This window comes from Terrapene carolina, unplaced genomic scaffold, assembly GCF_002925995.2.
Source record: "Terrapene carolina triunguis isolate 2854851 unplaced genomic scaffold, T_m_triunguis-2.0 Scaffold629, whole genome shotgun sequence".
NCBI classification, from domain to species: Eukaryota; Metazoa; Chordata; order Testudines; family Emydidae; genus Terrapene; species Terrapene triunguis.
In genome coordinates, this window is record NW_020664980.1 from 13,662,663 (window position 1) to 13,677,949 (window position 15,287).

Below are 15,287 nucleotides of genomic sequence, written 5' to 3' on the forward strand. Positions count from 1 at the left end.
CACCGACACAAGCAGGGAGCAGCGGTAGCATCGGGACCTCTAGGGAGGCTGCATTAAATATGCTAATTGCTGCTCTGAGAAGCCTGAAGGGCTGATCTGCATAGGACACAAAGCTAATTCGACTAACGCTGGAAGCAGGTGCAAAATGGCCTCTCCAGCCTGCCCCGTTACTCTGTGCCTTCCCCTCTGGAACGCTGCCTCTCCATGGCAGCGGCTTCAGGCCCCACAGAGAGGTCCCTCCCGGGCAGGAGTCAGGGGTACGATGGCTTTGCATGGTGGCGGAAGAACATGGCCCTTGTGGCAAAGGATGAAACACAATGATCACCATTACTTACAGGTCAAATATCAGGTAGTGGTGGCCCTCCTCGGAGATGCTGTCATGCAGCCTCACTGCAATGGAGACAAAAGGGCGACAGTTACCAACCACAACGTCCTTCGTACTCACAGACCCAATCCGCGGCCTCTCTCGTTCGTGTGCCCGCCTGTTTCCCTTTAGCAGCAAGAGTTCCCCAGGGGATGGCAGAGGAACAGCAGGGGAGCCCCGTAACCCAGAGAGTTTTCCTCCGACAGCCTTCCCAGTGCCTCGTGTTGCTCACTATTGCAACAGCTAAGCGGTGCTCTCACGGCCTTACCAGTGTCCCTCCCACAACAGTGATTCTCCCAGCCCTGGGAGGTGCAAGGTTCAAGGTCATTTCCAAAACGAGGAGCTGTCTGTGGTTTGCACATAGCGCTCATGCTTGGCTAAGGCCCTGGGCAGCTGCTTGGTTATCTTGGGCATCGAGCAGTATTTCAGCCGCACACGCACTCACACGCTTCTCTAATCCCCAGGATTAGGGTGGTTTAATCAAGAGGGATGCTGGGCTGCAAAGGAAGCCCTGCCACGGCAGCATTCTTGCAGGCAGAATTTCTCTGCTGCTGGAAATACAATGTTTTTCCTCTGTGATTTCCCTTTCTCCTGGGGGATCCAGGTGGATCACATGGTGGGGTTGTCTGAGAGCAGCCATGGGAACCCTTTCTTATTAAACATCCCCCCTCTCTTCACCAGTACTGTTGTTTGACCAAAGACCTAGAATGGAAAGAGCAGCATCTTGTTGTAATGTCCAAAGAACAGCCTCTCCCGTCTGCTTCCAGGAGCTTGGGCTCTGGGCTAATGGCAGTTCCCGAGGAATCCATTCCAAGTGCTACACACGACTCAGGGTGTGTCGGGACACAATGCTTTTGTAGCAGTGCTTAATTTGTGCCAGGGCTTGTCAGGGCTGAGCCCTGGCACCTCTGGGCTTGCTGTATCAGTTATGAATGTAAAAAAAATTGCTTGAGCCCCGGCAGCCCTTGCATTACAAATTAAGCTCTGTTTTGTATTATTGTTCTGAGCAGAACTCTAGTCAGACTGAATGAAGTCAAGAAACGTCTCACCTCTTCCCTTAATTCAGAGTCTTGAGGCTAAATTCTGCTCTCAGTTACAAAGTTTGGCATTCCAATACTACAGTGATGGAGATGGCACAGAAATAAGGCGATTAGATAGATAGATAGAATTAGAAGCAACCTCAATATAGTTGCACCAGTGAAAATATGAGCAGAATTTGGCCCTCGTTGTTTTAATTCATGGTCCCCTATGTCCCAGGACCCCACATCTTCTTCTAGTGACATTTAGATTGTACATACAATACATTTAACCCTTTCTGCCTGTGTGTCTGTCGCCTGGTCTCAGTATGATCAAGTAAGTCTCAATACTTTTGAAAACGATCTTTAGAAACTAGGGGTAAAAGGAAAAATTTTATACAAAAATGTGGGGTCTTTTAAATCCCATTTCTTGTTAAAATTGAGTAGAGTTTTAGCTACTCACACTTGGATCACAGCTAATTTGGCCTCGGCCCATATGGAAATTTTCTTCATACTTTATATTTACTGTCCTCGGGCTAATGGGATAGTGGGAGATAATATGCCCTAAGGCTATATCCAGCTCTGATTTTGAATGCAGATTCTTTGCATTCCTCGTGTTATTTTCCAGATTCAGTCAAAGGCTCAGTCGTTAATATCACCCCAACACACCAGCGTTAAGAAGAGCGCAGCAGGCAGATCCAACAGCTGATGGTGATTGCAGCTTGTGAACCAGGTCCCCGCTGGGAATGGGGAGCGTGCATTGGAGGGTGTCAAATTTGGAGCGAAAGGGGGATTTAAACACCATTTTGTAATGGAAACAATCTAAAGAAAGGCTAGGAAGGAATTGCTAGAGTTAAGAAAGCACATGCTCCCATGACCAGTGCTCAGCCAACTCTGCTCCCCCAATGACCTTGTGCCCAAGTGCAGATGTACACAGTCATCAAACCCACCAAGATCGTGCTCCCCAATGGACACCCTCCCATTTGGGCAGTCAGGTGACATCACCAATGAACAGTCACATCACGTACACTATTTTCACTAGTACTCACACCATCCTGTGCCCCAGGGCATGTGGAGAGCCACTTCCAAGACCTCCAATGGAGAACAATCAGGGGGTTCTTGGAACAGCGATTGGGTTCACTTTGGCTGCAGTCATGTATCTATTAGTCCAGCTCATCAGATACTCATTGCACAGAGGTGCAATTCAGAAGCAACTTGTTCTCTTTGTAGTTTTTTGACTGTGCTCTCTCCGGAAGAAGGCTGTCGCCTGCTTTGACATCCTTTCGCCTTCAGTCTCCTCTCAAAGGCACGACTGGAGTCGCCACTATCATCACTGCCCAGGAAGACAATGACCCATCAACGCTGATGTCTCGCTGCGAGGCAGTCCTCCGGGAGGTTTATTGTTGCGTTTTCATTAATAATGATGAAGAGAAAGGAAAAGGGTTGTCATGCCTGAGTGGGTCTTGGCTCTCGGTCCCTTTTGTGGAGCTGATTTGAGCCGCGGCTGTTATTCTAATTTATTGGTATTTTCCCCCCTTTCACATTGCTGGTTTATGTATTCATCCTCCGATGCTCAGAGACCTGCATTCATCCAGTTATTCTCACGCTCAGTTACGACTTTTCTGTCTTCCTGTGATGGCTGTGTGGGTCCAGAGAGACACATCAAGTACATAAAAGGTTGTTACAAAGAGGAGGGAGAAAAAATGTTCTCCTTAACTTCTGAGGATAGAACAAGAAGCAATGGGCTTAAATTGCAGCAAGGGCGGTTTAGATTGGACATTAGGAAAAATTTCCTAACTGTCAGGGTGGTTAAGCACTGGAATAAATTGCCTAGGGAGGTTGTGGAATCTCCATCATTGGAGATTTTTAAGAGCAGGTTTAAGACAAACACCTGTCAGGGCTAGATCATAACTAGTCCTGCCATGAGTGCAGGGGACTGGACTAGATGACCTCTCGAGGTCCCTGCCAGTCCTATGATTCTAGGATCCCCTCCTGTTCCACGAAGAAGGTGTCTGATTCCTGTGAGCATCCTCGACACATGTCTTGGGGAAACTGTCAGTGACAGGAGCCATGCCAAGGAATCTGTACAGCCGGAGGGCTGGAGTGGAAGGCAACAGAGGCCTGGAGTTTCAAAACCGAGCCTCAGAACTGAATGAATTCAAAACCTCAAAGCTAAATTCAACTGACACTGCCCTGGTTTGCTCAGCGTGGGGTCACTGGCAAGTGAAACCCCCAGGTTCCTCCAGGATTCCATCCCAAACCAGGAATTCACCCAGCGTCACTCAAACCTAGGCCCAGGCCCTCCAAACTGCTCCAGATCTGTGGGTTTGGTTACGGACGTACTGCACAAAGCTTTGCCCTCAGGGATGTTCGGCAGCCATGCTGGGGGTCATGAAGGCTTAAAGCCTCCCATACCCACCTACATACCACTGCCTCCTTCGAGCCTCCGTCCTAGGCTCGGCCACCCCTAGCCACGTTGCGTGCAATGGTTCAAATTGGTATCGCTTGCCACCTGGGAATGCTTTATGTGCCTGGATACTGCACACCACCAGTAACTGCAGAGTGCGCCGTGTCCATGGGGGATGATGTCAGTGAGAAGTTGCCACAGGGAATGAATGAGAACCCCGCTAAGGGGCCCACAGCTCATCAAGAAGGAAGGATTTTCCGTCTCTCTCTCTTCCTGGAGGTTCCAAAAGAATTGCACGTTATGGGTATGGCCCCTGAGGCCTAACAACTGTTAGAATTATTCAGGGGTGTGGGAGGATCTGACCTGTTATTTAAGAAGGAGCTCCAATGTCTACCAGAATTAGAGCTGGGTCAGATAAAACCCTCAAATCTGGACTCCCCTGAGCGGTCGGGAAGCTGAGATCTGGGTCCACGTCGTACAGCTGGCTCCCATCTTTAGAATGGGCCAAAGCAACATGCTAAACAGCTTCAAACGTTGGACCTTCGGATCCATCTCTAATTAAAATGGGAGGGGACGGTCCAACCCAGTGAAAACGCCCCAGTCCCTCCTGCGGTGCATCCCTCGTGGAGAGGTAGTAGTGTCCCGTAGTCCATGGCTCTGGCTTCTGCCGGGAATCTTGGCTCCACTGCAGACTGGCTTTCCTTGCATTCCTGATGGCATTGATTCTTCTTTCTCCTCTTTCATTCCAGTCTGCAGCATTCTAGTTCATTCCAGATCATCAGTGGGTAATTAGCCTGTTTGTGCTGCAGTCAGGGGAAGCTGTGCTCCCAAGTTTCCAGGCAGCAGTGAACAGTGGGGGTGCAAGGGGCGGGGAGAGAAGTGCCTTGTGGGTATAAATAGCAACCAGATTGGTTTCATTTGCATCTTGCTCCGTTAACCCTTTCCAGCCCAGCACCGAGGCCAGCGGTGCGCGTCAGGAGTGCACGCCAAGGATGGGTGGCGAATAAAAAGGAGGCAAGACTGGTGAAGACCAATCTGCAGCATACACGGCCCTCAAAATGCAGGGGGCCTGGAAGACCTGTGAAGCCAATGCTAAAGCTCCCATTCACTTCAGCGGGAGCGAGGCCCGGCCCAGAGAGCGTATGGCACAGCAGCTCTAAGCCGCTCTAGCTTATGCCGCTGAGAAGCTGATTCAACTGATTGGCCCATCCTGTTACTGATTGTCTGTGCTGTGGGGTGCTGGCAAGAGGGGGAGGAGAGGGCTGCATCAGACCAGCCCCCCTTGCACCCTTCCCCGCTTCGCTCGCTTGCAATCCTTGCCACTTTGCGGCAGTCACCTGCTGCCGTGATGGACACTCGTGTTTCCCATCGGAGGAAGCTTCCCAGAGTTCCTTTGCTGTCCACCAGGGGGTGCTAGGGTGCACCATGTGCTCTGACTTGGACTGTTTCTGCTGTGGCTGGGCTGATCCCTGCACGTGGAGCCTGTTACAGGAAGGTTTCCGTGCCCTGACATCAGCAAACGACATGCCTGTGGGTGCTCCCCATCCCTCGCTGAGCAGCGGGCAGCCTGCAGGTGTGGGGGTGGGCTGCCTGGTTTCAGGGCAGCTTTTGACAGACCTTTCCCCCTTGCTAACGGGGAGTGGATCTGAACTAGAGAAGTGGAGGCGGAGGAGAAGATGAAGATAACGGCTGGCCAGAGATGAGGACTCACGGGCCTGCCATAACTAATGCTCCCTGCCGGGCAGTGGCTTATGGAGATAAGGGAATCTGCATCTGTTAGGAGAAATGCTCTGTTTCCTGTATGAACTTATACATGCCTGGCAGTGACAGGTGCATTCCCATGCCATCTTACAAATGCCATGGGGCCATTTTAGTTTTCAGTAGGTAGGTGCTCAGTGCAGAATGCCGGCTAGCTGTGCCCAGGACAGAGTAGCAAATCTTTGACCAGGGGAGGAGACTTCCCTTCCTCTGTGCTCTGTCCTTTGCAAAAGGGGCAGGAAAACGCTTTCTTCGTCCTTGGTTTGCCAACTTCGTCCAGGATTGTCCTGGAGTCTCCAGGAATTAAAGATTAATTTTTAATTAAAAATCATGTCATGTGATGAAATCTTCAGGAATTCATCCAACCAAAGTTGGCAACCCTACTTTGTCCCTCTCCCAGATTCATTGCGTGAATGATGCTTTGCACGCCTCGGGCGCCTGCCACTGTAGGACCTCAAAGTACTCTAATGAATCCAGCCTCCCAGCATATTGTCATCCCCATTGTACAGGTCAGGAGTGAGGAGGCATGGAGAAGCACAGGTCAGTTGCTCTGTGACTAGAGCTGGGAAGTGAATCTAGTGGCAGTCACCTGTTCTAACTACTTACACGCAGGAGCCCTGATCTGTTCCATTATGTGCTGAGTCCAGCTATGTAATAACTGTGATGGCTTTGTCTTCTCTGTCCTGCGCCTTTCACCTTTCTTGGGAAGGGAGAGAGCAGCCTCTGTGTCCTGCCAGCTGGATGCGGGGAGCAGACCCTTCACCATGCTCTTGCCGGCAGACTTTACTTTTGTTCTTTCTTGTGTGGTTTCCCGTAATCCCCAAACAAAAGCCATTCAGACTGAAAGGAGATGCTCCTCTCTTTGAGCAGGGACAAGCACAACACCCTCCACCTCTGGGGGCTGCGCTCTCTCTCATTTCCAGCCCCAGAGAGCCTGGGAGAGATTCGGATGCTGTGTCGCTTGGGAGATGCCAGGGTGGCAAAGATTAGTTAGTAAGGAGCGAAATGCCGGGGAAATCGGCAGCGTTACTGTGATGCCCATCGCCCTTTCCCTCCTCCCTCTCTCTTTCTGCTCTGCCCCCCAGATTCTCGCACTGCTTGGCTGAAGCCCCGTCTCATCCTCCCCCCGCCCCCCCACCCAGTTTGTTTTCCCTTTGCCCAGGAGCGTTGTTCCAGCTGGAGCGAGGGGAGCAAATCCCTCTGTTGTCACGGCAACAGCTTGGTCCAGCGCGGTCTGTGACTCGAGCTGATGCAGAGACGACCTGACGCTGCTGCGCAGGCATTTGCCTGAGACAGATTGAAGCTGACAGGCTCTTTATGAGCTGAAACATTTATGAAGCAGGGACCGTGTGTGTGTGCATGTGCGAGGGGGGGGCGAGGTGGGAAGAAGCAGGGAGTACAGTTCCAGGCAGAGCAGACAGCGCAGGGCGGATGGAGTCTGCTCAGCGTGGGCTCACCCACGGGACTGACTTTCTGCTGCCACTTACTGTCTCCCCCTCACCGTGGTGTGCCACAGAACAGCGGTGGGCACTGCATGACGACGGGATTTGCCAGACAGGTGCACTGGGAGGGACAGGTGAGAGCGCTAACCCAGACAGGCCACGGCTTGCAGCGCTCAGCATTCTGCGGCCGACGCTTCAGTGCGTGGCTTGTTCCAGCGGCCCGCACCTCCCGGACAATGGCCTATTTCACCTCGGCCCGGACGGGGAAAGCCAGGCAGCAGCAAGACAAGGGGGGGACGCCCCAGTTCGGAACAAAGCTGGCTCCGTCTCAGCATGGCGGGCAGCTCTGGGGGGGATACCTGCTCCCGGGGTTGCAAGCCGTTTCCTTTTCAACCCGGTGCAAAAACCCAGCGACGCTCCTGCCTGGGATCAGAGTCCCCGTGGGAGGGAAGGTTTTCCCTAGCTCCTGCCCTGAGAGCCACAGGCCTTGTTCACCACGTTCCCCGCTGGGTGGGGATCTTCCTCTGGGGAGGCGAGCTCTGGCCCGGCCAGCTCTGGGAGAATGGGGAGAGTGACTGATTGAATTAGCATCACTGGCAGGGCTTGGGGTTGGGTTTTTTCTCTCTCTCTCTCTCTCTTCTCCTGGCCTATTTCTGTCTTTCCCAGAGGCTCAGGAGTTTTCCTGGAACAGCTTTTCTGAAGGAGGCTACCATCAGATGGACGTTTGATGGGAAAGCCCCCCCCTTCTCATGTCACCCGCCTCCGCAGCCCCCACCCCTTCGCTGGTCCCTGATGGGATCTGCTCTCCCTTTGGAGAGCCCTGAAGAAAAAAGCACTCGGGCAGTGGGAGGTGGAGGGGGGGGGTTAAAAATGGAAGCACTGCCCACTTAATGGCACGCTCCTGCTTCTCCTTATGTGGCCAAGCGCTATGCACAGGGCCTGATCTAAAGTCAATGGGAAGCGGTCCGTTGATTTCAACGGACTTTGGATCACACCCTTAGACCTCACTGGAGGAAGTCGCCCCACTGAGCCAGCCACTGAACATTCATGTCCCACAGGGAGCGACTGCTGGCCTCTGGGGATGAAGGCCCTTGGCACCTTGTTCTCTTGTCACTTACAATGGTCTCATACTCCAGTTGCACTGACCTTGGGGGAGCCATTTCTGAGTGGCCCAGCACGAGTGGGAGGAGAACCAGGCCTCTGCGCCTCAGGCAGGCCTTTCAACACCGATGGAGGCCTCAGCTTGTCCAGGGAGCCGCACAGCCTCCCTCAGTGGGAAGTAGAGGCGGGTGCAGGGTGTGGCTGGAGGGAAGGGAATGCAGAGAGGTAACCGCTCCCCACGCACACACGTCCCCAGCATGGAGAAAGACCCTACCTATGTTTGGATGCTTCAGAAGACGGCAGATCCGAGCCTCTCGCTCCAGCTTCTGGTGATCTGAAAGAAACAAGTCACAAGTCAGGGTGTGGGGGAAGGCTATGCAGGCTCCCTTCATCAGGAGACATGGCTATGGCCAAACCTGCCTCCGCTTCCTCTCAGGCTCCAGAAAATACAAAGGCTCCTGGTGGGACTTGATGCCGCCCATGCAGGGGACCCCAGCGGCATTCTAGGGGGCTGTGGGGGGAACCAGTCACTTTTACCCTTTAGGAACAGGATTGAGAATATTCTTCAACACCAAGAGGGTCTGACATATGTATATTTCAGCCAGGATATCCTTGAGGAGCACAGCCCCAGGCTAACCTTGCAAGACCCTGTATCACTTTTAAATGAGATACAGGGCCTACCATGCCTCCTCATGGACAGCCTTCTGCCTCTGTCCCCACCAGCCTGTCTTTGCCCCAGGTTTCTTGCCCCAGTCTCTCCCCATGGCTCTCATCCCAGTTTCCTTTCCTAGCTAGTTCCAGTCTCCCACACTGAGCTCCTCATATACCCATCACAGCTCCCAGTCTCCCCCCAGGTCCTCAGGTTCCTTGTCCCTCTCTCCTTCCCCAGCCAGCCCCAGTCTTCCCCATCCCAGGCTCCTCATCAGATCTAAGTTTTGCATCCACCCCATTCCCAGTTCCAGTATCCTCACCAGGCTTCCAGTCCCAGTCCCAGTCTCAGTCCCAGCTTCTCATCTGATCTAAGTCCCACCCCCAAGAACTGGCTCTGAGTCCCTTCACCCCCATTTCCCACCCTGGCTTCCAGTCCCAGTCTCCTTGCTGAGACCATCCCAGCCCCGACCCAGCTCCCAGACCCTGCCTCCCAGATCCAGCTCTTGTCCCCCCTGCATTTGAGTCAGGCTGCCTCCTCCTTCCCCTCCTCACTGCCTGGGTGCCAGCGTAGGTGAGACTCTCTGCTCTCAGTTCTGGAGCCCAGCACCACAGCAGCCTGCAGCAGCCCGGAGGAGCAATTGCCGGGAAAGTCCTGCTTTGCTCCTGCAGCCCCAGGCTGGGGCATCCTCAGTCGCTCTGTGGGGATGGCAGTCCGGTCAGCTGGGTGGGGATGGAGCGTGCTCAGTGCAGATAGACTCTTCAGAGAATTTAGCTGCCAAGCTCTAACAAGTCTCTACTGAGCATGTGCAATCTGAGATTTTGCAACAGCTGATAACTTGTTCTGATTTGGCCAGTTTTCCCCTTGATAACAGCAAAAGGCACATTCTTGACATCAGGGTGACCTCTCTGCCCGATCTCAAGCCCTCTCTCCACAGCATGGAGATGCTAGAGCTTTTCACCTAAACGGCTGAAAGAACTTTTTAACATGGGCAATACGATGTATTTTCCCCTAAACTAGTTCTTGAATATGGCTGAACCACCTCCACTGAAGCCCCCCGCCCCCAAAATCAGCCTAAGGCAGACACACACCATCAAAAAATTCAGCGCTAATGGTTAAAATTTGGTAAAGTTACAAAGCAACAGAAAATGGGGTCTTACAATGGGAAATGACAGACAATCTGCCTCTCTCTTTTTTCAGTCTCTCTTTTTTGTTTTGTTCTTTTGTTCTGCCCATTCTCTGCTCCTGTTTTCACTGGAGTTGCTTCCTCTTCTCTCCTACAAACCCTTGTGCTCCTTTTTTTTTAAGTGTGTGTGTCTCTCTCTCTCTCTCTCTCAGGAAAAACACAAACCCCATAAGGTTAGTGTGGAATTTTGGAATGCAAGATGTACAGAATTAGATAGCCTGCATTCTCCCATCCTTAGCTGACAGAGTGTGTTTTGATGTGACTAGAAGATTGGGGACAGCAGTCTCACACTGCCCCAGAGGTGCCATAACATCAGACTCTTAATAAGCTCCGGCAGACCATTTATTGCTATGTGCTTGTGAGCACAGGACCAGCCTCTCCCTAGCTCTCCGACATCTCTTTCAGTCTCTCTCCAACGTGTGCACGTTGACACAAACTGCTAGCGTCCTTCGGCCCTGATCAGTACTCTGCAGTAACACGGTTGAGGAGCATGACTCAAGCACTAACATAGACACACATGAACCACCTTACCCCTTAACGTTACCCTGTGTTCAGCGAGCATCTCATTACACCCAGGCTGCTGCATACAGCTTCCCTTTCCCAACTTCTCTCCCCAAGACTACTTCAAATATACCTGGTTCAGGAATTCCTGGCCTCACAAACATCCCTGAACTTTGCAGTCCTATGAAATCCAGTATAGGGAACCAGATCCAAATCATAGAATATCAGGGTTGGAAGAGACCTCAGGAGGTCATCTAGTCCAACCCCCTGCTCAAAGCAGGACCAATCCCCAGTGGGATTTTTGCCCCAGATCCCTAAATGGCCCCCTCAAGGATTGAGCTCACAACCCTGGGTTTAGCAGGCCAACACTCAAACCACTGAGCTATCCCCTCCCCCCTGCGTTTCATTCTGGGATGTTCTGAAGTGATTTTGTGTTTGTTCCTTTGCATTTTACTGCCTTCTCAGTCCATGAAATGGACTTCCTGGGAAGAGACACGTTCCCACAGCAACAGTCTGGGAATGTATTTCATGGTATCAGGCACTAAGCCGCAGCAAGGAGAAACAGGGTTATTATTAGAGCTGGGCAAGCCTCAGCCGCGACTATTTCTATGGTCCATCCTGGTTCACCCCCTGGAGTTTAACTTGGAGTTTCAGTAAATCCTGCTAGTCAGGCTCCCATGCAAGATCCTCACCAATTCCTCTCCGCCCCTGGTGTTTATACCCTTCCAATATTTGTAGACTATTCTATGTCTCCCCGTTAGCCGTTGCTTTGCTAAACTATACAAGTTTCGTTCTCGGAGTCTTTGCTCAGAATTCATCCCCCTAGACCCCTTATCCTTAGACTCAAAGACTTCAAGGCCAGAAGGGTCCATCATGATCATCTAATTTGACCTCCTGCACAATGCAGGCCACAGACCCTCACCCACCCACTCCTGTAACAGACCCTTGACCTCTGGCTGAGTTCCTGAACTCCTCAAATCTCTCCATTTCATCAACTTCTTTCCAATTATGTGGTGGCCAGATGGTAATGCATAGTCGCGTCACTTAACGCGCTGCAGGAATGGGCTCATATACTCTGGCGATATGCAGGATATCAAAATCTACACAGAATAAAGCAGAACAGAGCATTCCAGATGCAGTCACAGCAGGCCTGTACAGAGACAATCCATACCACACCCTGGGATACTTTTGTATGTACAGCCCAGAGCCGCAGTCAACTTTTTCGTGGTCTCTTTCAGCACAGCCAGTGAATTGCCCTGAGAAGCACATTCCCACTGGCTTTTCATAGATGTGTAAGGCCAACGGGAACCACTACAATCATCCTTGTCTGATCTCCTGTACAACATAGGCCAGAGACGTTCCCGCTGTTGTTTGTGTCGGCCTGAGCTAGTTCCTCTTCCCTCTGCCCACCCGGGCTCTCCATTACCAGGCATCACTCATTGAGAGTGGCCACACCATGTCACGGAGGAAGTAGGCAGCACTTCCCCTGGCACATGTGGCAAGAGAGGGCCTGCGATAGGCTACATGGAGAACACTGCAGGAGCCAGGGACTCGGCAGGGATGCCACTTTGCTCAGATAACATGGTCACGGGCATGGTCTGAGAATCAGACAGGACACAATTTGCTCGGTCACGTGGCCTGCAGTGGACCCCAGTAATATTACCACCTCCCTTTACTTGTTTAAGGAAGAAAGGAGCGGCAAAGCCCCGCAGAGTACAACAAGCCCTGGCACACCGGAGGGCTCCTCCAGGCCAAAGGCAACTCACCATGTACAGCAGCTTTCCCTGCCGTGAGCTGCCTAGCTCCAGCCCTGCTACACGCGCCCGAGGAGTGCCGAGAAAGCTGAGTGCATGGGCAGAGCGGCCCTGGGGGCATTCCCCTAGCAGGATGGAGGCCCCAGGCTAACTCACAGGAGGGTACAGTTCCACCCGTCACAGCAGAGCAGCCTCCCAGCGTGTGAGTCAAAGGCTGCGAAGAGCGAGCGTCACCTCCAATCACAGGGCTGCACAGAGCGGGGCTGGGTTGCTCCCCCTCTTTCTCTCCCTTAGGCTGGCAGGTGATATGAGCGTCACGTCTCAAAGTCTGTGCTCTCGCTGCCTTGTAATGCCTGAATAGCAGGTCGCCCCTGCCCCGCACTGAGGGGGGCAGCGCATGGGTCACACTCAATTCCATCTCTTCCCCAGCACATCCTCACGCTACAACACAAATGCTTCCTCGGGTCCAGGCGGCCTCTCACTGTGCACACGGTACTAATGAGACAGATTTCACCCCTTGGATTCCCGCGCGCTCCCAGCGGGAGTTGAACATGCTGGGATAGCACGGGCACTTTCTCGCTCAGTGTTTGATCTTGTGTTTGTACTTTGGGATAGGGAGGGAATGAGGCAGGAATAAAGGGAAAGGAACTGGGAAAGCAGTGTGTCCTATTGGATAGACCACAGGAGAGCTGGATTCTGTCCCTGTCTCTGCTGGGTGACCTTGCCCAGGTCACGTCACTGCTCTGTGCCTCAGTTTCCCCATCTGTAAAATGGGCATAATATGATACTGACCTCCTTTGCAAAGTGCTTTCAGATCTACTGATGAAAACCACCATAGAAGAGCTAGGTACCATTATTATTTTGGTAAAGGCCCTTGCTTATTGAGAAGAATTCTGCTGGGAGGCATGGAGTGCCCTTGAAAGGAGAAATGATTCATGCAAACAGCAGCTGACATGACTGGTCTTTTCTCTGTTTCCCTTAGTTAGTGTCCTAAGGGAGGATAGCACAGGAGTGGCAGGCAGGACACCTGGGCTACCTTTCTGGCTCTGCCTCCAGTCTTCCTGTGTCATTTGACCTGTTGTGCCTCTGCTTCCCCATCTGTGAAATGAAGATGCTAATACTTCCCTATGCCTCATAGGGCTAACTTCATTAATGCTTGCAGAGTGCTTGGAGATCCTGAGAGAGGCAGCTGTGCAAAGCATTCTTAGAAGTGAGACAAAACGGGAACTATTTCTCTGAGCACTGAGGCTTTCATAAATGGGATGTAGATCCAAACGAACCAGGTTTGGATTACTGGACTAATAAGATGTTACAAAGCAAACCCCTTAGCCCTGCTCCTGCCCATCCCTGTCATTCTGAGAGTCAGAATAAATGTCTCTCCCCCCACCCCCAGCTTTTCCTTCTGCCTGGTCCTGCATTTATACCATCGCAATCTGTCACCACTGAAATGACTGCAAAGTCACAACTCCGGCGTTTGACAGCAGAGGCGGCCAGGAGGGGGTTAGCGCTTACTAAAGCACAAAAGGTACCGAGAATAAATAGCGAGAAACAAGTGCAATGGATCCGAGATGGCGAGAGGAGATAAAGCAGCCGCCCTGGAGCCTGGCCGGCGCTGGAGAGAACAGTTACATCAGTAGTCTGGTTTCCTCTGGGCCACCCCAATCTTGGCACAGAAAGACCAACTGTGGCGGGGGGGAGTTAAATCTTCATGTCCCACTCAGGGTATGTCTACACTACGAGATTAATCCGAATTTAGATAATTCGAATTTGGGAAACAGGTTGTATAAATTCGATTGTGCGCGGCCACACTAAGCACATTAATTCGGTTTTTAACCACATTAATTCGGTGGTGTGCGGCCACACTACCCCATTAATTTAACCACATTAATTCGGTGGTGCGCGGCCACACTAACCCTAATTCGAATTAACAAAATCGATTTTGGCGCTACTCCGCTCGTCGAGGTGGAGTACAGAAATCGATTTTAAGTGCCCTTTAATTCGAATTAACTGGCTCTGTAGTGTGGACGGGTGAAGGGTTAATTCGGATTAACGCAGCTAAATCCGAATTAAAGTCGTAGTGTAGACCAGGCCTCAGGCCGTGGCCTCCCTCTAAGATTGCAACCAAAGACACCAAGCAATATTGTTGTTTTGCCACCAGGATAAAACAACAATTGAGTCCACATATAGTAAAGCCACCAAAAGGTAACTTCCAGGTATTACTAACCTGGGCACATTTGATCCAATAGCCTAAAGGTTAAAGGTTTGTTAGTCCAGTAGGAACCCTCCAATCCAACTATTCACCACGAATGGAATTGTGTGGGAACCTTGAGATGCTTGAATTGTTTACCCCAGTCTGTTTGACTGACGCCGCAAAGGGGAAAGTATGCCCAGCTTTTCCTACCAACCCTGCAGTGGTGGGTGTGCAGGGACAGGCGCTCGCAGAAAAGTGCCCCGAAGGGATAACAGAAAATCTTTTTATACACGCCACAAAATATGCAGCATCAAAATGAAAGGTGCATGGCTGAGAAATGGCTGTGTCTGTTAAAATGAAACTCCACTAGCCGTCAGGTGCCTGGGGGAGTGAATTTATTATTTGCCTTCTGAGCTTCTGCTTGCTGTCCTTACTCAGGCAAAGCTTCCAGTGAAGTCATTGAGTAAGGAGAAGTGATTAAAAGCAGAGCAAAGACTTCAGGATTTGGCTACTGATATTTACCAAAGAGATATGGACTATAATGTGGTGTTTTTAGAATAACCTTACTTGGGCCTGTAGCAGGATTTTAACCTATGATCTTCAGCATTAAAAGTAGAATCTCAATTACCTGAATAATAGGGTAGCTAAAAGAGTAGCTCCATTAGCTGTCTGCTGTAATAGACTCTTATCCCCCAGTGCGGCTCGACCACTAGAGGGAAACAAAGATGCAACTTCTCCTAGTATGGGTTGCCCATTCTTTGCTATTCGAATCCACATGTGCTGGACAGTGAGGTCAGGAGACAGAGAGGGTGGATTCTACGGAGATCAGCCCTCAATCACAAGGCAGCCTAGCACTGGGACAGTACATCTGGGGTGATGGCAGGCACTGAATCCCAGACCATCCGACACTGGATAATA

General features: G+C 51.5%; 1 protein-coding gene across 2 annotated transcripts in view; it reads right to left on the reverse strand.

Moving 5' to 3' along the window:
• The window catches only part of CAMK2A (calcium/calmodulin dependent protein kinase II alpha), a 32,494-nt gene extending 31,912 nt beyond the window's left edge, over positions 1 to 582 (reverse strand). For both annotated transcript variants that reach the window (XM_024217045.1, XM_024217044.1), the window contains exon 1: positions 336 to 582. The gene's annotated coding sequence lies outside the window, so the exon portion shown is untranslated. The remainder of the gene's footprint in view (positions 1 to 335) is intronic.
• Positions 583 to 15,287: the final 14,705 nt, after the last annotated feature.